The sequence below is a fragment of the Heterodontus francisci genome, chromosome 42, assembly GCF_036365525.1.
Source record: "Heterodontus francisci isolate sHetFra1 chromosome 42, sHetFra1.hap1, whole genome shotgun sequence".
In the NCBI taxonomy this organism is placed as follows: Eukaryota; Metazoa; Chordata; class Chondrichthyes; order Heterodontiformes; family Heterodontidae; genus Heterodontus; species Heterodontus francisci.
This window is the reverse complement of record NC_090412.1, coordinates 5,380,213-5,407,269: the sequence shown is the minus strand read 5'-3', so window position 1 is coordinate 5,407,269 and position 27,057 is coordinate 5,380,213. Positions and strand designations below refer to the sequence as shown.

At 42.9% G+C, this 27,057-nt stretch overlaps 1 long non-coding RNA gene across 1 annotated transcript in view; it reads right to left on the bottom strand.

Moving 5' to 3' along the window:
* Nucleotides 1-426: 426 nt before the first annotated feature.
* The window catches only part of LOC137355399 (uncharacterized), a 279,964-nt gene continuing 253,333 nt past the window's right edge, over nt 427-27,057 (bottom strand). The window contains exons 6-8 of the long non-coding RNA XR_010970921.1: nt 6,284-6,365; nt 4,145-4,207; nt 427-1,542 (exon numbers count right to left, since the gene is read on the bottom strand). This is a non-coding gene — a long non-coding RNA (uncharacterized lncRNA). The remainder of the gene's footprint in view (nt 1,543-4,144; nt 4,208-6,283; nt 6,366-27,057) is intronic.

Sequence of the window (27,057 nt, the reverse complement as noted above, 5' to 3'; positions counted from 1 at the left end):
ACAACTCTCAATTTTGAGTCTTTCTCGAAACCCAAAGTGCAATTGCAACGTTGCGGCATTTTCAATGATGTAACTGTCAAGTATGTGGTTGTACTTTTTTTTTAAGAACTTCTAGAAATACAAGATTGATTGAAAATAGGCTCCAATAGCATTTAAAACTATTTTATATTCAGCTGCTCAGCCTCTGCATTTAACATTTAACAATGACGCTGCATGTGTGATGGGAATCCTGCAGCAATGTATTTGCAGGCTGTGGGTAGGTCTGTAGAGCAAGGTTGCGAAGTCTCCCTCCCAAAAGTAACTTAGATATAAAAATAAACTTATATTCATCTGCTGACCACCACAGGTAGAATACAAATATTAATAATAAAAAAATCCTTAGTTACTCTGGTTTCATCCAGAAAACAATTTCTACCTTTTACCGTCTTAGGCGAAATGTTAAACTGAAGCTCCGTCTGCTCTCTCAGGTGGATGCAAATCAGCCCACGGCCACGATTTCGAAGAAGAGCAGTGGCGTTCTCCCCAGTGTCCTGGTTAATATTAATCCCTCAATAAATATCACAAAAACAGATGATCTTGTCATTTATTTCATTGCTGTTTGTGGGAGCTTGCTGTGCGCAAATTGGCTGCTGTGTTTCCTACATTACAACAGTGAGCACACTGCAAAAGTAAGAACAGAAAATGCTGGAGATGCTCATCAGGTCTGGCAGCATCTGTGGAGAGAGAAACAGAGAATGTTTCAGGTCGATGACCTTTTGTCAGATGTATTTTACTACTATACTTCAAATGTACTTCATTGTAAAGCACATTGGGATGTCCTGAGATTGTGAAAGGCTCTGGAGAAACACAAGATTTTTTTATTTTCCTTTTTGCTTAGACTTTGCTAGAAATCTCATATTTGACATTTCCTTTGTTCAGTACACATTTCCTTGGTTGCTAATGACATCAGTCTCATCTCATTGGTATCCAGCATCCTCACAAGGTGAGAGAGACAGAACACATTCACACAAAGAAGTGAGAAAAAAATCCACACTCTATTTTCATTCCAGCTGATGATTGGAACCTTGTTCTGATAGCTTCCAACACAAAAGACTTCCTTCATATTGTAGTTTCTGTAAAGTGCTGCAAAAGAGAAAATGCCTCCTTTTTAATGAAAACATGCTTGGCCCAGACAATACTGAGTCTTTCTTGGACAAAGGACCTTCAGCATCTAAAAGGAACAAAGCATATGAATTCCTTAAAGACAAAATGTTCATTCTGTGTTGATGAAAATGCTCCTGATAGCAATCAGCCTCATAACTGTTCCATATTTCTCTAAAGTACAAAGTATTAAACTTGTTCTGTTCTTTATCCACATTGGGTATCAACAGTTCAGCAATTATTTTATTGGCAGCTTGCTTATTTGGTAGAAGCTTTGTTTTGCAATCAGAAAGTTGTACATTCATGCATCATTCCAGCAAATAATCCACTCCAATGCACCACTGAGGATCTTAAAGACAATCACGTAACATCCCCCTTCTTTCCAAAGATAAGTCTTGTATGCTAAAAGTAAAAATACATGAAGTTAGATAATATGAAAATTATTTACACGGAATATAGATTATATAATTTACAAATATTCCATGGTTTGGATCACTGTAAAAGAGCCATGGCCCTTGAAGAAAAGCAACACGTTCTCCCTCAAATCAAATCGGTTCAAATTTTTGCTGCTTGTGGGATCTTGTGATTAAAAGTCCTTTGTTTGACCCTGAAAAAAGTAGCTCTTGGTTTGTAAGAAGCCTTGAGATTCTGACTAAATGTTTGGTCAAAGAGGTGATTTTTAGTAGAGACTTAAAGAAGGAGAGAGAGGTGGAGAGGGTGAGGGTGTTTTAGAAACAGAAGAGTTTAGAGTTTCGGCAACTAAAAGCACGGTTGTTAATGTTAGAGTGATGGAAGTGACAAATCTTTCTTGCTCTCATTCTTCTTCCATTTGCCTAATTTTATTGGTGCTTATCACAGGTGAACGAACATAAACAGAATTTAGCATGTGGAAGAAGTGATGAGAGTTGGCCAAGGAAAGCATATGATGTCCTTTTTGATCACTAACTCAATGTTAGTCTTCAGTACAGAGAGCCATGTCATACTGGCATGTGCTAAAATCATCGCAATATTCACTATTTGAAAAATTGCCTTTGTTCTACCTATCCGCCTATTACAAATAGACAAGCATTAAAAACCATTATCTGTGAAGGGAAGCTTGAAGTCCCCATTGAGGAGCCAATGGGTAGAATGCGGGTGCTGAAATATGTACGTCCTCTACATAATTAACCTGGATGTTAATGAGGTGAATCATAATTGGCTTAACAGCAACCAGTCATAATCATAAAGTATTACAGGGCCCATTATTGATTGCTCAGCACTCTGCTTTTTAATTCTTGTATTTTAAGGTTAATTTTTCAAACTGAGGGATTATTCTCAACCTCCACCACCACTCTCCAGAAAAAATATTGCATTTATTCCAGGAAATTTGTATAAAGTAGCACTTATCGGTATAGAGCATATGCTGTTCACTCAGAGGAAGTTTCCACCAGATTACTCAATGGCAAGTCTTAAAATGGATTGTGTTTCTAATTTCAAGGAGCAATGCATATCCTAACGCCTCACTTTTTCCAATTTGTAATGAATAATATTCTTAAACTTGACCTTAAATCTTCAAAAAACAAACTTAGGTAATTATGATCGATGCAGCAACAGTTACAGTGCTGAGTGCTGGTCATATCTGGCCATAGTAGACATTGCTGTATACTTGTACATTGATATTATGGATCATTCAGCGATACTGGATTTTGAAGCTGCATTGATCTATAAAAGGTCTCGAAAACTCATTATTTATCTAATTTGTCTGCATCATAATGCACAGTTGACTCATAGAATGGTTACAACACAGAAGGAGGCCATTCAGCCCATCGAATCTACACCATCTCTCTGTGGGCGGAATCATCTGCCCTTAGGCTAGGAGTGCGAGTCAGGACCATTTCTGACTCTAATGAGAAGCTTTTTATGACCCACCTCTGGCAGGATTTCCTCACACCGCCTTTGGTTCATTTGCCATTCACCATAAATCTGTGTCCTCGGGTTCTTGACCCCTTCACCAACGGGGACAATCTCTCCATCTAGACCCCTCATGATTTTGAACACCTCTACCAAATCTCCTCTGAAAATTCTCTTCTCGAAGGAGAACAACCCCAGTTTCTCCAATCTATCCATGTAACTGAAGTCTTTCATCCCTGGAACCATTCTCGTAAATCCTTTTTTGCACCTTCTCTAAAGCTGTCACATCCTTCCTGAAGTGTGGTGCCCAGAATTGGCCATAATACTGCAGCTGAGGGCAAACCAGAGTTTGACAAAGGCTCATCATACCTTCCATGCTTTTGCACGCTATGCCTCAATTTATAAAGCCCAGGATCCCGCATGCCTTTTTAACCACATTCTCAACCTGCCCTGTCACCTTCAGCGTTTTGTGCACATACACCCCCAGGTCTCTCTGCTCCTGCACCCTCTTTAGAATCACACCTTTTAGGTTATATTGCCTCGCCTCATTCTTCCTACAAAAATGTAGCACTTCACATTTCTCTGCATTAAATTTCATCTGCCCATTCCACCAGCCTGTCTATGTCCTTTTCAAATCTTTCACTATCCTCCTCACAGTTCACAATACTTCCAAGTTTTGTGTTGTTTGTAAATGCTGAATTAATGTTGTTCAGATGACACACTACATGCTGATATACACTACGTAAAACTGAGTTAGCCATTTATCTTCCATCACTTTGATTTCATTCTTGTTTTTCCTAACTTAATTTGAATTGTTTGCTTTAAAACATTACTTGCACCTTTTGTATATCAGCTAAGTTGATGTTTTAACTCCCCTGGATCTGACTTGCGGAATACTACAATGAGACAGGTGATGATGGCTGGGACAATTTCTACTCGGCCATCTTTTGGTGCTTAAGGCTATTTCTTAAATGAACAGGTTAACACAGTCCTAAAGTAATACTGGCAGGAATTTAATGCTCTAGGCACTGACACCAATAGGTCGTCCATCAGAAAATGTCCCCAAGCATTTTAAACAATGAGCCATTACAAGAGAGGTAGAATAACCATTAACTCAGGAGAGGGTCCTCTGCATAATGTGCTGTCTCTCTGGTTGTAAGTCATCTCACCAGAATCCCTGTGGAGAAAGAAACAGAGCTAACATTTCAGGCCAATGACTTTTCACCACAACTTGGAGAAGTTAAAGACTTAGTTTATTAGCAACTACAGATGCAAGGAAAAAGGGGGGGGGGATGCGGGGGAAGGAAAGAACGAAAGGGAAGGTCTGTGGAGGGCAAGATTCATTGTGAACCCTGCACCATACCTCAGCTGCAGTCTCTCAGCAGCAGATGACACAGTTATGTATCAAAGTCTCTGAAGACTCAGAGTGAGTGAAGACAATTCCATGTGGTTATTGCTGTGTGACTGTCACAATGCTGCACATGTGGTTGCTGATATTTGAGCCAATCATGGAAATGCTAGCCATTTATCAATCTGGAATGGCCATCTCACACTGCTACAATGTTCTCTATGAACTGGAATATACTTTTGGCTGCCCGCCACCCAGGTAAATTTAGTGAGGTCCAGGGTTCTAACTGAGAGCACTGGTCAGTGTATTCTGGCTAACCATGTTTTGCCACATGATGATCTGTTCAGTAGGTGGTGCTCCATAGAAATCTGTGCAAGGAAAGAGCAGGAGGGTGGCTGAAAGCTTGGCCAATAAATTCAGGTTTGAGAGGAATGTTAATTGAGCGGGAGCAGGAGGGGAAGCAAGAGGCGATTATGTCGAGTTCCTGAGAATGGAACTCAAACAGCTGAATGGTCCTCACCAATTCCAGCACAAAGGGAGGTGGTAAAAAGTCGAGAGTTGGAGGACCAAAGGGCGTGAGAGCAGATCTAAAGCTAGAGGAGGTTGTAGAGATAAGTTGAGGGTGAGGACAAGGAAAGATTGAAGCTGAGGGCAAGAATGTAAAATTTAATGTATTAGAGGGCTAAGTGCAGTGTAGATCAGCAAGACTGGGTTGCTGAATGAGTTTGTTTTGGATGAGGTGCAGTGATGAACATAGGAACAAGAGGAGGCCATTCAGCCCATTGAGCCTGTTCCTCCATTCATTGGCATAATGCCTGATCTGTATTTTAACTCCATCCACTCGCCTTGGCTCTATCGTCTTTTATACCCTTGTCTAGCAAAAATCTATCAATCTCAGATTGAAAATGATTAATTGAGCCCCAGCATCTACTGCTTTTTGTGGGTGAGAGTTTCACACTTCTACCACCCTTTACGTAAAGAAGTGTTTCCTAACTTCTCCCCTGAATGGCCTGGCTCTGATTGTAAGGTTCTGCCCTCTTGTCCTAGACTTTCCCACCAGTGGAAAATGTTTTTCTCTATCTACCACAACAATTCCTGCCAAATCCTAAAACCATCAAGGTAATGTTGCTGGACTAGTAATCCAGAGCCCCAGCAAATGCTCTGGTGACATGGGTTCAAATCCCACCACAGCAGATGATGAAAATTGAATCCAATTAATAAATCTGAAATTTGAAAAAAAGAGCTAGTCTAATGATGATCATTGTCAATTGTTGTAAAAACCCATCTGGTTCACTAATGTTCTTTAGGAAAGGAAATCTGCTGTCCTTACCTGGTCTGGCCTACATGTGACTCCAGACCCACAGTAATCAGGTTGACTCTTAAAATGCCCTCTGAAATGGACTAGTGAGCCACTCAGTTCAAGGGCAAAATTAGGAATGAGCAACAAACGCTGGCTGACCCAGCAACACCCACACCCCACAAAATGAATTTGAAAAAAATTCCAGGGAATACAAGCCTAATTTATGTAATCTCTTATCATAATTTAGCCCTCGAGCTGTGGTAAAATTCTGATGAATCTGCATTGCACTTCTTCCAAGGCCAATGTATCCTTGTTAAGATGCGCGTCCAGAACTAAGCAGCGTCGAGGAAGGGTGGGCCTTTCAAATAGCAATTTTTTTTAGCAAGTCTAAACTTGATTGCGCTAGTGGAATATTGGACTTGCTTTTACAATTCAGCCCTCTTGGTGCCGAGCTTCACACAGTGGGAACACTCGGGTGTTGGAGAATGGAGATGGTGAGTGTGTCTGATTCACAGTCAGCACAAGTAGCTGTGCATTCAAGATAACACTTAACTTTGCAATGACAGATGCACCACAGCAATAGGAGCTAAAATCTTCCCAAGTACCTGAATGTTCATGAGCAGGAGTAGACAGTACTCTGGAAGAAGTTGATGCAAATTGTTGGGAAAGTTTCTTCTTTACCATGGCCTGTAGAATAAAACCAAAAAAGCAAATCACATTCCGTCTACAGCACAGAAATGGCCATTTGACCCAACTAGTCCACGTCGGTCTTTATGCTCCTCCTGCCCCCTTCGTCTCACCCTCTCTACATATCCTTCCATTCCTTTCTCCCTTAAGTGTTTATCGAGCTTCCCCTTAAATGCATCTATGCTATTCACCTCAAGCACTCCCTGTGGTAGCAAGTTCCATATTCTAACCACTCTCTGGATAAAGAAGTTTCTTTTGAATTCCCAATTAGATTTCATAAAAATGATTCAAACTTGGCCATAATTTAGAAGTATCACTCATTTGACTAAAAACGTGCACAGTGGCTGTAGCAGCAGTAGATTTATTACAATGCTCCACATGTTTTGACTTGGCTTCAAGGAATGACAAGTAGGATTAGATTAGGTCCTATTAGTTGAATGAATTATCTACTTTAGTCAGCTAACTGTTGTAAAATTAGAGGAGAATAATTATAAATATTCTATTAAGCTAATTGAATCTACAAGGCTAAAGAATTAACACGCATTAAGTAGTGATAGTGTTAGTGTGTTTACTTGCATTCATTAGAAAGGCTGGTTCAGGATTAAAGAGGTGCTTTTGCTTTGGGATTTAACCAGGAACGTAAGCAGTAAGATGAAAACTTCATTACCCAATTGATTCAAAGCAAAATCTTGGTGTGGACCAAGAAAAATTGGCTAAACTTTGTCCAATCACATGAACCCACGATTAGGAGACATGGTCCATGGCAATCTATTGATTTACATCAATACTGAGAGGTTGCTCAGTTGGAAAAAAATCCCTACAAGAAAGGGTGGTTACATAGCATGTAAAGCACATCTCTCAGGAATGTCTCAAAGTTCCCCCACTCAGTCCATTAGTTTTGAACTGCAATAACTGATTTATCATGTGCAGCAAGATCCCACAGGCAACAATGAGATGAAAAAACCAGTTAAGTTGTTTTTGGCTGGGGATGAATGTTAGGCTGGATAATACGAAAACTCACTGTTCTTCAAACAGTGCCATGGAATTTTGAATATCTACTCGGACAAGACGACAAGGCCTTGGTTTAACGTGCATGTGATGTCCCCTCAGTCGAATGCCGGTCTCAATGATGTGCTCAAATTCTAGAAATGGGGTTTGAACTCACTACCCCTGGTTCAGAGGTGAAACTGCTGCCAACTGAGCATTTCAATAATCTTAACAGTTACACATCAAAGTAAAGTCCCCTCAGTGCTCAATGCCAGTTGAGGTGATTTTCAAGATGCTGAACATTGGAGATTCAAAGCGCCTATCGCCTTGCATTAATCCCAACGAAAAGCTTTAAAATGTTAAATTGATTACAACATTGACAATACAATTAACTACATATCTACTGTGCACACAAAAGACTCAATGGGCAATAACAAGGTACGTAATTTATTCGATGATAAAACCAAAAAAGTGCTGGAACTACTCAGCAGGTCAGGCAGCATCTGTGAAGAGAGAAGCAAAGTTCATGTTTCCAGTCAGTGACCTTTCATCAGAACTGGCAAAGGTTAGAAATGTAATAGGTTTTAAGCAAATAAAGTGGGGGTAGGGCAAAAGAGAACAAATGGGAAGGTGTTGATAGGACAGAGGGTCACAGAGAATAACTGACAAGGAGGTCATGGGGCAAAGGCAAAAACAAAGAGTGTGTTAATGCTGTGGTGAAAGACAAAGCGTTAGCGCAGAGAGGGTGTTAAATGACAGAATAATGAACAGCCCTAGCCACAAGCAAAAACATGAAAAAAAAATGAAAAAAAAACAGTGGGCAGGCACATGGTACAAAAAAAGTGTAATGATGAAACAAACTAAAATAAAATTAAATACAAATAAAAAATGCAAAGTAAACCTAGAAAAAATGGAGGGCCCGTCATGCTCTGAAATTATTGAACTCAATGTTCAGTCCGGCAGGCTGTAGTGTGCCTAATCGGTAAATGAGATGTTGTTCCTCGAGCTTGCGTTGATGTTCACTGGAACACTGCAGCAATCCCAGGACAGAGATGTGGGCTTGAGAGCAGGGGGGGGGGGTGTGTTGAAATGGCAAGCGACAGGAAGCTCAGGGTCATGTTTTCAGACTGAGTGGAGGTGTTCCACAAAGCAGTCACCCAATTTATGTTTGGTCTCGCTAATGTAGAGGAGACCACATTGTGAGCAGTGAATACAGTATACTATATTGAAAGAAGTACAAGTAAATCGCTGCTTCACCTGAAAGGAGTGTTTGGGGCCTTGGATAGTGAGGAGCAAGGAGGTAAAGGGAAGGTATTACACCTCTTGCGATTGCAAGGGAAGGGGACGAGGTGTCAGGAGTAATGGAGAAGTGGATGAAGGTGTCGCGGAGGGAACAATCCCTTCGGAATGCTGACAGGGGAGGGGAAGATGCGTTTGGTAGTGGCATCACGCTGGAGGTGGTGGAAATGGTGGATGTGAAGGCTGGTGGGGTGGAAAGCGAGGACAAGGGGAACCCTGTTGCAGTTCTGGGAGGGAGGGGAAGGGGTGAGGGCAGAGGTGCGGGAAATGGGCTGGACACGGTTGAGGCCCCTGTCAACAACAGTGGGGGGGAATCCTCAGTTGGGGAAAAAAGGAAGACATATAAGAAGCACTGTTGTGGAAGGTAGCATCATCAGAGCAGATGCGTCGGAGATTGAGAAACTGGGAAAATGGAATGGAATCCCTATAGGAGGCAGGGTGTGGGGAAGTGTAGTCGAGGTAGCCGTGGGAGTCGGTCGGTTTATAATGAATATTAGTAGACAGCCTATCCCCAGAGAGGGAGACAGGGAGGTCGAGGAAGGGGAGGGAAGTGTCGGAGATGGACCATGTAAAGGTGAGAGAAGGGTGGAAATTGAAAGCAAAGCTGATAAAGTTTTCCAGTTCTGGGCGGGAGCAGGAAACGGCACCGATACAGTCATCAATGTACCGGAAAAACAGTTGGGGGAGGGGGCCTGAGTAGAACTGGAACAAGGAATGTTCGACATATCCCACAAAAAGACAGGCATAACTAGGACCCAAATGGGTATCCACAGCAACACCTTTTACTTGAAGGAAGTGAGTTGAAGGAGAAGTTGTTCAATGTGAGAACAAGTTCAGTCAGGCGGAAGAGGGTGGTGGTGGATGAGGACTAGTCGGGACTCTGTTGAAGGAAGAAGCAGAGAGCCCTCAAACTGTCCTGGTGGGGGATGGAGGTGTAGAGAGATTGGACGTCCAAAGTGAAGAGGAGGCGGTTAGGGCCAGGAAATTGGAAATTGTCAAAATGACCTAGGGCGTCAGAAGAGTCACAGATGTAGGTGGGAAGAGACTGGACCAGGGGAGAAAAGATAGAGTCAAGATAGGAAGAAATAGGTTCAGTGGGGCAGGAACAAGGTGAAACGATGGATCTGCCGGGACAGTCCTGTTGGTGGATTTTAGGAAGGAGGTTAAAGTGGGCTGTCCGGGGTTGCAGTTTATTTTTATTATATGTAATTTATTCTATTCTGGAGGAATCCCTCATACTGATTCATAGATCTGTCAATTGGAAGTTGTCATATTTTTCTAATTAGTGAATGTGTTAGGAAATCCAGTGACTCCCATTATCTACTGACTATTTACTGAGTGAATGTGAATGATAATTGCTCTTCCCACTTCTTCCACCCACTCCGGGGGAATTTTATTCTGGCAGTGTGGGTCTCGACATCCAGAAAAAGCGATGCCGAGATCCTCTCGTTGCCTGTTCTCCGGAAGGCCTGCCGAATCTCGTGCCAATCAGGCACTTAGATGGACAGTGGCGGGCCTTCCAAGGATCAAGGACCCCGTCGCCAGAAGTCCCGCCCTTGGAGAGTTCCCAGCCAATCAGAGGTAGGCAGCTGCAGCGCCACCGCGGAAGAGCACCTACCGCCTGGACCCAGGTCTCAGATAGATCAGAGCGAGAGGGGTCTTGCGGGGTGGTGGGAGAGGTGGTCACAGGGGAGGAAGGTCGGCAGCAAGGGCAGGGGCGGGTGGCTGTCAGCAGGACACCCCCTTCCTGACGCCAGGTCCCTCATTCAGGCAGTGAGTGCCTTTTAACAAGGGACCCCGCCCTGGAGCCAGGAAGCAGCCTGCACGTTTGTCCGTGCCGTGCTTCCCATGCACTGACAGCACTGCCTGCCGCAAGGCTAATTGTGGCTGTGGCAAGAAGAGGCCCTTAATTGGAGGTTAAATGCCCAGTTAAGGGCCTCAATTGGTAGCAGGGTGGACAGGCCATTCACAGACCTGGATTACATTTTGGCAGAGGCGGGAAGGTTGAAGAAAAGCCTCCCACCCTCTCCCACCCAACCCCTGGCCACCATCCCACCCAATTTTATGCTCTCCCCACCTCCAAACTCGCCATGGGGGAGAGCATAAAATTCCACCCCCAAAGGTTTCTCCCTTTGCCTGCTCTCTTTTGAATGTGGTGTTTATGATTCTATGGATGGAGGTGCCCTCTGGCACCTCACTCAAATAACTATTGCCCATGTATGCACTTGGACTATAGGCATTGAGTGTATCTCAATTGCTTGGGGAATTACAGCTGAGACCAGATCTATCCAAACCTAGCAACCGCACGCAAGTATCTCCAGACCTGGCCGATAAAGAAAAGAAAAAAATGAACTTGCATTTTTAAAGTGCCTTTCATGTCAAACCAACCCACAGTGTTTCACATCCAAAGAAGTACTTTTGAAGTGTAGTCACTGTTGTAACATCAGGAACAGGGCAGCCAATCTGCACAAAATAAAGTTGCAGGTTGAGGGATACATTTTGGGCCAGGGCACCGGGGAGAACTCCTCTGATCTTCTTTGAAACAGTGGCAATCCTCTCCAACTTCTTAATATGAGGATGCTGAGGTCAACTGCTGACCCCTGCCTCCTCACCTCCCTCCCTCCAGCAGTCACAACTTGGACTAACTTAGCACGGACTGTAAATCAAACCCAGGACCTCCCAAAACCTGCACAGCTGCTACTTCCTGCAGCACATGTAACCTTTGAACCTTTGGTCACCATGTTGCTGCATCATTAAGGTCACCATTCAGACCTTTGTTCATAATGATCTGCATCCTTTGCCTTTGTTTTGCCTTGGTTGAAACAGTGAGTTCAGATGACATCATGAAGCATATTGGTTTGGAAATGTCATTAGATTTGACAGTACAATGGTATTTAATTATCGTGCAGAGTAGATGTCAAATCACCTTGAGATAAATGAATATCTGTAATGAACTTAATCAGCTCCCTCAGACTATTAGTGTGCAAAGAGGGAGCTGATATCCTTCATAGTGTCATCAGAACTCAAGGTATGAAAAATAGCCTAGAAATGAGCAGAGACAGACACTAGCACAGAAAGGGAAGTTGGTGTAAATTCTAATTTTTTTCAGCTATTTGGTTTGTAAAATTGGTCCAGATAATAGGACTCAGTTAAACAGAAAAGTTCTTCAAAACTTTTGTGCCTTAAAGTACAATGGTTTTGAAATGACACTGTTGAATGAGCACTCTCACGTGCACTCAGAAGGTTCTGAGTTCAGATCCCATTCCTGAGACTTGTGCACAAAATATATGGCTGATGCAGCCAGTGCAGCACTGAGGGAATACAACACTGTGGGAGCTGCCATCTTTCAGATGAGATGTTAAAGCAAAGTTCCATCTGTTGTCTCAGGTGGATGTAAAAGATCCCACAGCACTATTTCGAAGAAGAGCAGGGGAGTTATCACCAGTGCCCTGGCCGATATTTATCCCTGAATCAACGTCACCAGAACAGATTGTCTGGTCATTATCATATTGCTGCTTGGTGGGAGCTTGCTGTGCACTTTGTTCCTGCGTTTCCAGTGGTTATTCTTCTAAAGTATTTCGTTGGCTGTAAAGAGCTTTTGGATGCCCTGAAGTCATAAAAGGTGCTACATCAATGCAATGGTTTCAGAAGGTGTAAACCCTTTCATTTTAAATGATAGCAATTCCACTGAAATAGCAAAGAGAGGAATGTCAATCTAACGTATCAGGTTTTCGGAAGCTATCTCCTCTATAAAGCCATGTGCTTAGAATATAAACTCACGGCACAGGGATTGATGGGGTTAGATCTTTCATAGCTAGGCACAATTTAATCCACATCTTGCCCAGAAATGGGACTGGGTGCATTTTATTAGTACATGTTCTGGGCATCTAGTCTCCTTAGCTGACTGGTCCCTAAATCTAAATTAGTAATGCATAGATGCAGAGTATGCTCAAGACAAACTATCCAAGGTTGAGCACTGGGCCCAGATCAGACAACAGGGGAAGTAATTAATCAATCTGTCATAAACAGTACAGATGTTAACGAGTATGCGGGAGTCAGTGTCTTGATCAATACAGTACTCAAATCTCAATGGCAAACTACACTTTGAGACTAGTTAAACAAAACTCTTGCACAATAAATACACAGGAGGACTTTAAAACAAACAAAAAAGCGAATAACATTATATAAAAAAATACACAGTACCTGTCATACACCTATCATTTGCAATACTCTAAAGTAATACAGGTAATATTAGCAGCAAAGCTAGGAAGTGATTGATTCAGTAGCACTTTGACCTTTGTTGCTATGGGGATCAGGGGCTTGTCTTCAGACAGCAAAAGGCTTTTTTATCCTGTCACAATTCCAATATATAAAAGAGTCTATTAAATATGTCCTTGACATTGACCTTAATGAATTTAAAAAGGGGTGAAAAAAAAATTCCAACTGTACTGACGAATTGCAATGAGAAAAGCTGAAAATTATTCTCAAGCTTTTCCACCATTGGGAATTCCTCCATATTTAGTTCATGCCACCAACGCAGGGTTGCCAACCCCTCCAGAATTGCCCGAGTGTCTCCGGGAATTGAAGATTAATCTCCAGTGCGCTGCTGTGAGCAAACGGAGGAGAAAAAATCAGAGCAGCTTTGAAGGAAGTTGTGCTTTTTAAAGTTTTCTTTGAACACTTTTATTTATTAGCAATAAAACAATGAAGATTGGGGTGTGGGGTGTGAGGTGGGAAGATGGCTGTTTCACTGACAAATCATGATTCATCCAACTGGGTAATAAAGATGTCTCTTCCATTTCCAATTGGCTGTGGGAAGGCAATGGCGCCTGGAGGATGGACCAATGGTGGGAGTGTGGGGGTGGGGCAGTTCCAGACTGGAGGTCATGTAACAAAACCCAGCCAGAGTTGGCAACCCTGCACCAACTATGGTTCACTTGTAGAAGATGCCACTTACTATTTCACTTTGGATAGAGTGGGTATCAGTTGCAGTGGTGAATGGAGGAAAGGCTACTCTGTTGGCATACAGGAATTTTTAATTACTGTGCCATAAAATAAAACAACGTTTGAAGGATGAAAGAAATTGTGAATGTTGAAAATGTGCACTATGAACAAACGAGTAGAGCAAGACCAATGTCCATAAAGGAAAATGACAGCTTGGCATTTTGGGTGCAGGTCCTACATCAGAACTGGGAACTGAAAGATAAGCATTCCCTTTGTAAGGAGGATAGAGGCAAGAGTCAGGTTTTCTGATTTTATGTTTCTTCTAACATGAAGTCATCCAAAATGTGTCTGTCTGTTTCCTTCCTCATTCCAAGTCCCATTCACCCATCACCCCTGTGCCCGTTGACCAGCATTGGCTCCAAATCCTGCAATACCTCGATTTTAACATTCTCATTGTTGTTTTCAAATCCCTCCAATGGCCTTGTCCCCTCCCTATGTCTATAATCTCCTCCATCCCCAGAAAACTCCCAAGGTCTCTGTGCTCATCTCATTCTGGCCTCTTGAGTATCTGTGATTTTAATCGCTCCACTATTAGCGGTCATGCCTTCATCTGCCTGGACCCTCATCTCTGGAATCCCTCCATAAAGCTCTCCACCTCTCTCTGCTCCTTTAAGATGCTCCTTATAACCTACCTCTTTGACCAAACTTTTGGTCACCTGCCCTAATATTGCCTTATGTGGCTCAGTGTCAAATTTTGCATTATAACTCCTGTGACTTGCCTTGGGCATTTTATTATGTTGAAGGCATTATATAAATGCAAGTTGTTTTTACGTTCCATTGCAACTGTGGCAGGTCTCAACCTCATTCATTGCAAGGGTTTCTGGCTGTGGAAACGTTTACAACAATGGTCTCACTCTGCAAACTGTCCTCAATAAAACAAAAAAAACCTGCCAATCTAAAACATGGTGTTTTACCACCCATAACATTCACCTGGCTTTTCTCTCTGCAGATGCTGACAAACCTAGTTTACTTCTAGAAGGTTCTGCAAATGGTGTCACTTTTCCTGGTGCCGATAAATAGCAGCTCATAACTGCTACTTGTGCATACAACACTGATCTCCTCAACAGTGACTTCTGCCCTAACAGCATTAAGCAGACACTCCACTGAAAAGGAAGTTAGAAGAAAGATTGTTAGATACAAAGCATGTTTGAAATTTATATAGGTACCAAAAATATATTCTGGAGAAAAGGATGCTTTATGAGAGTTTAACCCAATGTCCACAGTGTTTAAAATTGCAGGGTAATCATCATTATGACCTTTGGCTTCAAATGTCAGAGGTTAGTGTCTTGACGTCTGGTTCGTGTTAGTATACTACTGAAGACTCCAAGATTTTGTGACTGAGGCAGGTTTGTTGTTTATTCTTCTTGTCAATAAAATTGAAAAACAAACTTTGAGGTTTTAAGACAGTCTAAACTTTACTGCTGCATTTCTGAAAGTGACAGTAAGTTAAGGGTATCTCTACACTGGCAGGAGCCTCCACAAAGAACATTATAGAGAATTACATAGGATTTACAGCAGAGAAACAGCCCATTCAGCCCAACTGGTCTGTGCTGGTGTGTATGCTCCATACAAGCCTCCTTCCACTCCTCTCCATCTCACCCCATCGACATATTCCTTTCTCCCTTATCTACCTCCTCCTTATGAAAGATTTTTTACTCTGGTGCTCATGGTGCACAGGTTAAAAGTAAGGTACAGCTTGGAAGTATTCGCCTTGGTGAGGGTTCAAAACCTACAAGTCAACTGCATGACTGGCAGACCACTTGATCGCCCCCCCCACCACACCCCCCCTTAAACATCCACTCCCTCCACCAGCAGTGCACAGTGGCAGCAGTGTGTACCATCCACCGGATTCACAGCAGTAACTCGCTAAGGATTGTTCAACAGTGCCTCCCAAATCCGTGACCTCTACCACGTAGAAAGACAAGTGCACCAGGTGCATGGAAACACCATCAGCTGCAAGTCACACCATCCTGACTTGGAAATATAATCGCTGTTCCTTCCTTATCACTGGGTCAAAGTCCTGAAACTCCCTTCCTAACAGCACTGTGGATGTATCCGCACCACACGGACTGCAGTGGTTCAAGGCGGGCGGCTCACCGCCACCCTCTCAAGGACAGTTTGAGATGGGCAATAAATACTGGCCTTGCCAGCACTGCCCACAACCTGAGAGCAAACTTTAAAAAAGGTAGATAAATACAGATTGAGGATATCTATTTGGCCCATTGAGCTCAAGCTGCAACTGAATACAATGACGGCTTTTTGAATGACTTCAGAGATTGTGCCTCAGTGATTTGGCACAGAGGACCATTCCAGATTGAGAGAAAGAGAGAGAGACAAACAGAAAGAAGGAAAGATAGAAAGAAAGACAGACTTGCATTTATATAATGCCATTCACAACCTCAGAACGTGCCGAAGCTCTTTAAATCCAATAAAATATCTTGTGGTGTAGTTACTGTTGTAATGTATTCACTGCTTGTGTGAAGCTTCATGGCAACAATCCTTTCCCACTTTGTATCTACATCCCCTTGTCCTGGAATCATGGTTTACATTGAAATTGTCTGATAGGATTTTAATTCCACTTAGAGTTTAGAATTTCATTATGCATTGGAGATCAGTAGATCACCTGTCTGCATTACGTATTAGCCAGACCATCTACTCAATGGGCTGAATGGCCCCCTTCTGTGCTGCAAATGACTCGATGACTCTACGTCCTCCTCCTAGTGATGTTCTCTTGACAGTCAACCCCACAACGAGGATCATCTGAAATTACATTGAGCTTTAATGTTTAACATGCGAACCTTTTTACAATGGCAGCCTGGTGTATTTTCTATTTTGATAACCCATCCTTGCACTAAAGTTACACGATTATTTTTAGCTCTCAAGAAAACGTTTCATTGCGTTTAAGTGATGTGTTAATTTAGTTTTCCCAAAATGGGATGCCATTCACATTGCTGTTCTAATTCATCACAGGATGATAATACTCCAGGTGCAATGTGGAAAATAAGGCAGCTTTTTGAGCAATTAAACTTAGGTCAAATGAATGGTGTCACGCTTGTGCTGCATTTCATCTATTCACTTAGACCTCCAACCTCACTGTGGGATTAGAATCCATCGACTTCAATGTGCTTTTGGGCAGGGCGACAGATCTCAGAATGAAGAATTTGCACATTTTGCCTGTTTCTCTTCTGAACATTACACCTGGACATTTCTTCATGCATCGGTTCTTCACTGCTACAAGTTACATATAACGTCACTCATTTGCTATTTTGTGCTTCATATGACAGAAGTTCCTGTAAGTTTCAGCTGTGATGTAAACACACCTCTGTTACTCATTTCAGTAATTTGTTATGTTACACAGTTTACCAAGCACAGGTTTTCAAATCTGTTCAAAACACAAAAAGGACCTTACTCAGACTCAAATAGGTTTTCCCCTTGCTTACATGCATTGATTTCAGACTCACGTGCATATAAAACTAGTGCGTAAATGGTGACACCACCAAATCTCTAGATTATCAACGGGAAGCCATCGAGTTGGATCCCTGGGTCAAGATCACCAAACTTTGCCTTCAACTGAAGTCTGTTGACTGTGGCCCAGGCTGTCCAAGGAAATGAGGGAAAACTGAGCAGAAAGATAAATTTGGAATAGTATTTCAAACTGAATTGTCAGAATGTGTCAGTTCAATCTAATAAAAGGCAAATTTATGACAGATGTCAGGATGCTCTTCAAAGAAAGTGTGAACAGTAGATGGAAGAGACTTCCTGGTAGAGTAATGGAGACAAGAATCCTCAATTTTTATTTTATTCATCTTGGGGGTGAGCATCGCTGGCAAGGCCAGCATTTATTGCCCATCCCTAATTGTACTTGAGAAGCTGGCGGTGAACCGCCTTCTTGAACCACTGCAGTCCATGTAGTGTGGCTACACCCACAGTGCTGTTAGGAAGGGAGTTCCAGGGCTTTTGACTCAGCGACAATGAAGGAACGGTGATATAGTTCCAAGTCACGATGGTGTGTGGCTTGGAGGGGAACTGGTAGATGGTGGTGTTCTCATGTGTCTGCTGCCCTTGTTCTTCTAGGTGGTAGAGATATGCAAGAAAGGCCAAAACAGTTCAAAGCACTACAATTAATTCAGAAATGTAGGCATCCATTTTGAGTTGCAATTCAGTTTATAAGAGTCAATGCTCTGCATCTGAAGGCAGGTTTTCACCACTACAGTTATCACTTGTACTAATATCTATCTCTATCCAGCTACAAGTAGAAGAGGCCCATTTGTAAATGTTTGACGCTGCCAATATGTTAGTTGAGCATAAGATGTCAAGACCTTGGAGAGGGTGCAGAGGAGATTTACTGGAATGATACCAAGGATGAGGGACCTCAGTTATTTGGAGAGACTGGAGAAGCTGGGGTTGTTTTCCTTAGACCAACGAAGGTTAAGGGGAGATTTAATAAGTGACCAAAATTACAAAGGGTTTTGATAGAGTAAATAAGGAGGCAGCGTTTCCACTGTCAAGAGGACACAGATTGAAGATAATTGGTAAAGGAACGGGGGGGCGGGGGGGAGGGTGGAGATGAGGAGCTTTTTTTAATGCAGTGAGTTGCTATGAAAGAACAGAGGGTGGGACTAATTGGCCAGCTCTTTCAAAGAGCTAGTACAGGCATGATGGGCCAAATGTCCTGCATGATTCGATGGATACCCTTGCAATGGAAGGCTGGAATTCTACTGAGGTCAACAGGCTGCCATTTGCAATTTTGCTCTCTATTTGTGAAGCAAGTGAAGTAATTAGAGTTTAAAAATATCCACACTCACACTAGCTCGCCACATATTTCCAAAGGAAAATAAGCCCAAAAGCATTCAAAATCTCTGACTTCATATTTTCTATTGGGAGAAATGGAAAACACTTGCTCCTCTGTGTCAAAACACTGGCAACTTGGAACTGGTGCCAAGATTGGCTGCCAAACAATATAGGAGATTTTATCTTCATTTTCCCCTCTTCCGTTCAAACAGAAGGAAATGCTCTATTAAGTCTTTGGAAAGCAATAAATCTGTGGAAAGTGCATGGGGTAAACTGCTGGTAATTCACTCACTAATTGTATCCAAGCCAATTTGCATTGTCAGAATGCAATACTTCACTTTTTAAACAGTTCCCCTTAACTGCTTATATTTTGCAGTACATTTATTTTACAATGGTTAGAAAATATTTGAGTTTTAATGTTGTTTTCAGTCTACATCCCTGAGATGGAAACAGATATCGAATGAAGGATCTATTGACTTCGGGTGACTGATAGCAGAACAGAAAGGCAGTAAAGCTGTTGTGTGTGAAAACTTTCCAGGTTAATGGATCTTTTTTGGTATATTAGGCAAGCATCGCCTCTGTCTGTGTGGATTTTGTCCGTAACTTTGTTTGGATATATAAAAATAGTGATGGAACTTTTCATGTGTCACAATGACTAAAAACAAAGGCACCATTTTATGAGAACACTCAACTTTCTACTTCAAAGTGCAAAGGAAAAGATAAAGGAAGGAATTTGTTTCGGGCTTTGCACCATCCAACCTGAAAACATTTTTTCTTAAATAATAAGGCAAAAAACAGGGCATTAACAGTTAATCACAGTGTGGACTGGAGTCATGAGTAGGCCAGATGACATCAAGGGTGACAGATTCTCTTCCCAAAAGGATTTATCCTTGGCCCCACTTCTTCAACTACATACTTCTTGGCAACATCATCTGAAGGCACAGGGGCTGAAATTCAGTATGGGCTGGAAAGTAAAATGCCAATATCACATCTGCCAGTTATATGCCCCACCTGAAGTCAATGAAACTGCATATCAGACATGACGTATAACTGGCGGCAGTTTTGCGTCACTGCACACGTTGATATTCACCCAGAAGCAGTTAACTTCCACATGTTCACTGATGACACTAAGCTCTGCCTCTCTCAACTCCTCCACTGCCATTACATAATCAGATTGCTTGCCCAGCATCCGCTCTTGGATGATCCACAATTTGCTTCACTTAAGCATTGGGAAAGACTGAAGCTATTGTCTTTGGTCCCCGCTACTAATTCGATACCCTTGCCACTGATTCCGACCCCTCTCCCAATCATTATCTCAGCTTGAAACAGACCTTTGCAACTTTGATGTTCTATTCAAATCTCAAGCTGAGCTTCTGAAGACATATCCTCTCCATCACAAAGACAACTGTCCTGCCACCGTTCCCTGCATCCCAAGAACAAATTTTTAAAAATCTATATAGCAACATAAAATGGCCCAGAATTTCCTGTCAAAAGAACGATGAGGCTAATGGCACTCTCTATTATTCATGTGCAAATGACTTAGCAACTGCAGGTGTGCACGACTAAACCTGGAAATTCAAAAAAGCTGCCAACCGAGATGTACTGCTTAGCCATTAACATCCTAAAACCAGCATCTCGCTCTCAGCATTACCATAGCAACACATTGTATGGTGTGAAGTTGCTGAAGTCAAGTAGTCATGGATTTCAGTAAGGCTTTTGATAAGGTCCCGCATGGGAGATTGGTTAAGAAAGTAAAAGCCCATGGGATCCAGGGTAATTGGGCAAATTGGATTCAAAATTGACCTAGTGGAAGGAGGCACAGGGTGATGGTCGAAGGTTGTTTTTGTGAATGGAGGCCTGTGACTAGTGGGGTACTGCAGGGATCGATGCTGGGACCCTTACTGTTTGTAGTGTACATTAATGATTTAGATGTGAATATAGGAGGTATGATCAGTAAATTCGCAGACGACACGAAAATTGGTGGTGTCGTAAATAGTGAGGAGGAAAGCCTCAGACTACAGGACGATACAGATGGGCTGGTAAGATGGGCGGAGCAGTGGCAAATGGAGTTTAATCATGAGAAGTGTGAGGTGATGCACTTTGGGAGGTCTAACAAGGCAATGGAATATACAACGGGACCCTGGGGAGTACAGAGGGTCAGAGGGACCTTGGGGTGCTTGGCCATAGGTCACTGAAGGCAGCAGCACAGGTAGATAAGATGGTTAGGAAGGCATATGGGATACTTGCCTTTATTAGCTGAGGCATAGAATATAAGGGCAGGGAGGTTATGATGGAGCTGTATAAAACGCCGGTTAGGCCACAGCTGGAGTACTGTGTACAGTTCTGGGCACCACACTATTGGAAGGATGTGATTGCAATGAGAGGGTGCAGAGGAGATTCACCAGGATGTTGCCTGGGCTGGAGCATTTCAATTATGAAGACAGACTGGATAGGCTGGGGTTGTTTTCCTAGGAGCGGAAAAGGCTGAGGGGGGACCTGATTGAGGTATACAAAATTATGAGGAGCATTGATAGGATAGATAGGAAGAAACTTTTTCCCTTAGCGGAGGGGTCAATAACTAGGGGGCATAGATTTAAGGTAAGGGGCAGGAGGTTTAGAGGAGAGTTGAGGAGACATTTCTTCACCCACAGGGTTGTTGGAATCTGGAACACACTGCCTGAAGTGGTGGTAGAGGTAGGAACACTGACGACATTCAAGATGTATTTAGATGAGCACTTGAAATGCCATAATATACAAGGCTACGGGCCAAGTGCGGGGAAATGGGATCAGTTAGGACAGGTGCTTGATGGTCGGCACAGGCGCGTTGGGCCGAAGGGCCTGTTTCTGTGCTGTAAAACTCTATAACTCTATGACTCTATGTGGTAGACACAAACTAAATGGGCCACAGGAAGTCCAGTCTTGCCATTTCAAGTGAAAGTACCCTATTAACAATGTGATAAGCATTAATTACTACCAAGCAACCTCTCTGGCATTGAAAATGAACTATTGCAAGAGTTGGGTCACCTTCCTTCAGGTAGTACTTGATGGAGATTTAAAAAACATCAAATATAAAATTTTAAAGACATTTTTGTTACTTTTCTTTTTGATCTTTGTTTTCTCTCTCTCGTAATCCAATCTTTCTTTCTCTTTCTGTACCTGATTTGACATTGAATTCACTGATTCTAATTTGCATTTCCTTCGCAACCCATATGCTGTTAATTTCACAATCCTTCAATCAGGGTTGACAAATGAAATGCACAGTTGCTGTTCTTTCAAGACCCAGGTGCCTGGTTTTCCATGCTGTGCTGTTAGCAGCTTGCACTTCCATCAACTTACCATGCAAAACGATTTAGAAACCTAAACAAACAACAATGCGACATTCATCTGGTTTAGTAATGTTGGTTGATGGATAAATATTGGCCAATACATCAGGGAAATAATTCCCCAGCTCTTCTTTGCAATAGTGTCATGGGATTTCTTTTCCATGCCCACCTGAGAGAATAGACAGGGTTTGAGCGTTTCATCTGAAAGACAGCACCTCCAACAATGTAGCATTCCCTCCATATTGTGCTGCAAGCACCAGCTAGATACTGTCCTCAAGTCTCGGGAGTGGGACTTGAAATTGCAACCTTCTGACTCAGAGGCAAGAGTGCTACCCACTGAGTCAAGGCGGACACCTAACTATACAGCACAGTTTAGAAAACAAAATTCTATTCAGTGGCCTGGATAATTCCTTCAGAATTTCTGCAGTCAGCTTTCAATGCTGCCTTGGCTGCTTAGTTCTTTCAAAGATTCTTTGTTCAGTCTTCTACATAATCTACCACTTCAATCCAAAAGCACTGTGGTTTCTGCAGTGAACTACCGGCCTGTGTTAAGCTCAGCAATACAGCAAGTGCCCATTTGGCCTTGTTTTTGTAACTGTTTAATCCCCAACATGCTTCCTTTCAGAGTTAATGCAATGATGTTGCATGGAACTGTAATCAGATTACGCTGTCCCTGCTCCATCAGTCACAGCAGGGGGCCAGTGTGTTGGATGCATCTTTGAACCCTATCCTCCTTCTCCTCTCAGGAAAAGAAATTCACATGAAGATAAATCACTGAAAACGGCACACTGCGGTTTGGTGGCTGAATGGACTTGGTGAAATTTCATTTCTATTAAATGTTTTAATAATGTGCAGCCTTTTTCGGCATGGGTAAGTAAGTGACTCTGATTCAAGTCAATTCAAGGTTTGGAGCACCTTATCTCTGTTTAAACAGGGCCTGACTCCCATTTACTCTCAAACCAGGGAAATGGATGTCAAATAACGTCCAGGTATCAAATTACACTTATTGTGAAGAATTCATGCAAAACTCCATTCTTGTATTTAAAATCTGCAAGACACGAGCACTGAAGTAGTTACTGAATTTCCTAGCAATTTACTTACATCGAGGTAACTGAGAATGGAACGTGAAGAGTTCTTGGAGGGAGAAGGAAAATCCTTGAAGAAAGCAAACGTTATTTTCCAATAGGTGCCACTCAGAATTTCCCTCTAAGTGGAGTCGAGGGGGTAAATTTTGACTTTGTGTATTAATTGTCAGCATCCCATTTTACAACTCTCGCACTACACCGACTTGCATTTATATAGAACATTTTGTGTAGTAAAATGTTCCAAGGGGCTCCACAGGAGTGATATGACACCGAACGACATAAGGAGATATTAGGGCAGGTAACTAAAAGCTTGGTCAAAGTGGTAGGTTTTAAGGAGTGTCTTAAAGGAAGAAAGAGAGGTTGAGAGGCAGAGGTTTAGGGAGGGAATTCCAGAGCTTAGGGCCCAGGCAGCTGAAGGCACAGTCTCCAATAGTGCAGTAATGAAAACCGGGGATGTGCAAAAGGCCAGAGCTGGAGGGTTGTGGGGCTGGTGGAGGTTACAGAGATAGGGAGGGTGAGAGCCATGGAGGGATTTGAAAAGAAGGATGAGAATTTTAAAATTGAGGAATTGCCAGACTGGGAGCCAACGTAGATCAGTGAGCACAGGGCTGATGAGTGAATGGGACTTGGTGCACATGAGGACTTGGCAGCAGAGGTTTGGATGAGCTCAAGTGCAATGTGGCTGAGTGGCTGACACACACACACTACCATTCCTTTGTTGATAAGCATTTTGTCCATCCACTAGTGACAATTTCCTTTCAGAGCTCCCAGAATATGACACGCCCTCTATTTGCTGCAGTCTCGAAATGGAGCTGCACAGTATGTCAATTCATCAACAATAGGGCAGTAACTAAATATTAATAATTGATATACGACAGGTCTGTATCAGGAGCCAAGGACATATAAATCACAGCAAAACAGAGTCAAACGTACAGATTCAGCCACAAAACAAGTATATAAGTGGTTAAAGAAATGCACCCCCCTCCCAAAAGAAATGGACTATTAGAGATTTCATTAAAAGTTAGAGAGAGACAAAGACTGCATAAGAAAAGAAGAGGTCGGAGTTTTAACAGACAGCTGATTTCCGATGACAGCCCTGCGGGCAAATGTCCTAACTGAGGGAATGTAAGACAATGCTTTGACCCAGACAGAAGGGGACAGGCCATCAGGGACATTCCTGCCAAAACAATCAGTGAAGGGAGGAAGTTGAAATCCACTGTTTAGCAGTGGTGATGGATAGTCTACCTATCACCCATCAACAGCATTCACCTATCATTATCTGCTCAACTTCAATCCATCTGCTATTTTCTATTATCGCCATTGACTCATCAGTGGGGAACAGGAGCAATACACAAAGCCACTGAGTAGTAAAAAATGTGCTATAGAAAAAGGGCATCACTGCACCACATACACATTCAACATGTAAATTGAAACATGAGATTCACACAAGAGGAAATCCAGCACCAACAATCTGTTTTATTATTCAGAATGCAGATCATTGTTTAAAAATGTAAAGACTCCATCAATAAATAATTCTGCTTTCTGTGTTTTTGTTTCCATCTACGTTATAAAGGTGCATACCTGCAGTCATTTAGTGAATGTCTGACTGTTTTGGAGGATCTGGCATTATTTTTCAACCAAGTAACAAAGCTGAGGATGATGGATTCAAGGATGGGATTTTGAATCTTAAAAGATACCAAAATAGTTCACTGCTCAGAGACTTTGACACCCAGAAAAAGCCGAGAAACTACTGTTTGTGATGTTGAAGTGTTGTATGATGCTCTCTGGTCCTAAAGGAGGAGTCATAAAGTTCAACGTAGCCCAGTTGTTCCTGGTTCAGTCTTATCTCACAGTGTCTTGCACTCTGGGAAAGCAGCCCGAGAACAGCTTCTGTAAGCAAACTGTGTGCCTTAGGAATGGTAACCCATAGGAATGGTAACCCTATGTCTTTTCCCCAATCCCTAACCAGGCTAGTGTCATCTAACAACTAATCTCCTTCATGATAAACCGCTTACTGGAATTTCGGTAGGATTCCCTTCACAACTCAATCCAGAAGCTAGAGAACATTACCATTAATGCAGATGAAACTGCTTTTCCAATTTATTTACAATGGAGGATCTACAAAAGCAAGAATGAGATACATTAGGGAGATTAAATGCAGATTGGGTGCGTGCTTTCGGAATACCTTTGTTCAGTCCACAAATCTGACCTTGATCTTCCAGTCCCTTGGCACTCCATTCCCACACTGACCTCTCTGTTCTTATCCTCCTACACTGTTCCAATAAAGCTTAACATAAGCTCGAGAAACAGCACCTCATCTTTTGATGAGGCACTTTGCAGCCTTCCAGGCTGAACACTGAGTTCAACAACGGAAACGTTAGCTCTGTTTCTCTCTCTACAGATGCTGCCAGACCTGCTGAGTATTTCCAGCATTTTCTGTGTTTATTATTAATCTCGATAAAGGACTGCACAGCACAAATGAACCACAGAGCCAGGTCTGACACCTGACAGAGTCTTTACAGTCCAGCCAGTGCACAACTCAACATACCTGCCAGTCACAAACACAGAGCAGAATTTTACCAATCCTCAGGTGGCGGTGGGGCAGGGGGGTGCCATGTTGGGGCAGCCAATTTGCATATGTGAAGGCCTTATTAAGGGCCATTTTATGCCGAGGGGAGGGCGTCACCACCCCCTTCGCCACATGAGGAGGCTGCCAGCTTAATGGAGGTGGCCTTTCTGTGACAGCCCAGGGTTCATTGGAGGCAGAGGTTCCATTGCCCAAAGAAGGGGGCCACGGATAGGGAAGGCAGCCTCCAAAGCCCCAACGATCTCCCTGGAGGGCTTTCGCCTCCAACCCTTGGCTCACTGAAATTTTTTTTTTTTACTTACCTGTCTGAGCTGCCGAGGTCTCCTGCCTGCCTCAGCAGCAACCACCTCTCCCAGTGACGCTGCTGAGGCTTCAGAGGTGCCAGCCCTCTGACCGAGCCAGCAGCATCAGGAGCCTGCTCACCATCCTTAATTGGACAGCGAGCCTGCAGGCAGCCAATTAGGAGGCTGCCTGCGGTAAAATGGCTGAGTGGGTCCCACTGGCATCAAGTGCTGGCTCAGGACCCACTTTCCGCCCCAATGTTGGAGTCCCGAAGCCCGTGGTAAAATTCCGGCTATGGAATCTAATGGGTGTGGTCATCTGGCCATTGATACTTGAACAGGGTGTGGGCCAGTCCTGAGGCACAGGGCATCACTGCAACTTGGTGAAGGCCCGACTCAACCCCTCCTTGTCTGAATTTTTCTCTTTATGGTTCAGAGCCTGCTGCTTAGTGATTGAACAAACAGGGGAATGTAGGAGCCTCAGATCCCAGAGTGGAGTGTTCTGTACTTGTCAATAAAAGTTGATGGGCTCCAAAATGTCCCAACAGGATGTCTGAGTGCCCAAGATCAGGAGCTTTCGAGGTGTGTGAATAGTATCACCCCCAGCAAAGTCCTGATCTTGGGCACTCATATATTGGATGAAGTTAACGCGCTGTTAGTCAGACGCTTCAAGGTTTAGTACTATGGCTAAATTCCCATTGGTCAGCTTAATAATATCCTGCCTTTCACCACCTCAGCACTTTACAGCCAATGAGCTTCTTTTGAAGGATTGTCACTGTTGCAATATAGGAAACGAGGCTGCACATTTGCCCACAGCAAGATCCCACAAACAGCAATGTGATAATGACCAGTGATGTTGATCGTGGGATAAATATTAGCAGTGCACCACTCTTCAGCACTGCAAATGCTACCCACGGAGCCACAGCTGAGCACAGTTTTTATGCAATTAAAAACAACAATTGAACGAATAGCAAGAAGCCAAAGTCTTTGGGATTTGGAGGGCTGGAGCAGTTGGCTGAACTTCAATGATGAAGCAGCCTAAGCTCTGCTTGGGGGGATGGGAGGGATGGTGTATTAGTGAGAGAACAGTTAAATGAGGCTCATATAACTCACTAAGGCTACTACACTGCTACTAAATTTGTTGATTACTCATTTTCCACAATGAGAATGTGCTTCAGACCTTCATTAGTGAGGTCAGGAGAAAAAGATAGTCTCTGTTGAAAAGGAATAAGGATGCCAGTGTTGCTTCGGCAAGTTGGGGGAAATTTTTATTCATAATGAAATAACATAAAATTTTAACCACTAGAGATGCAACAATTAAAAACTGTAAACGCA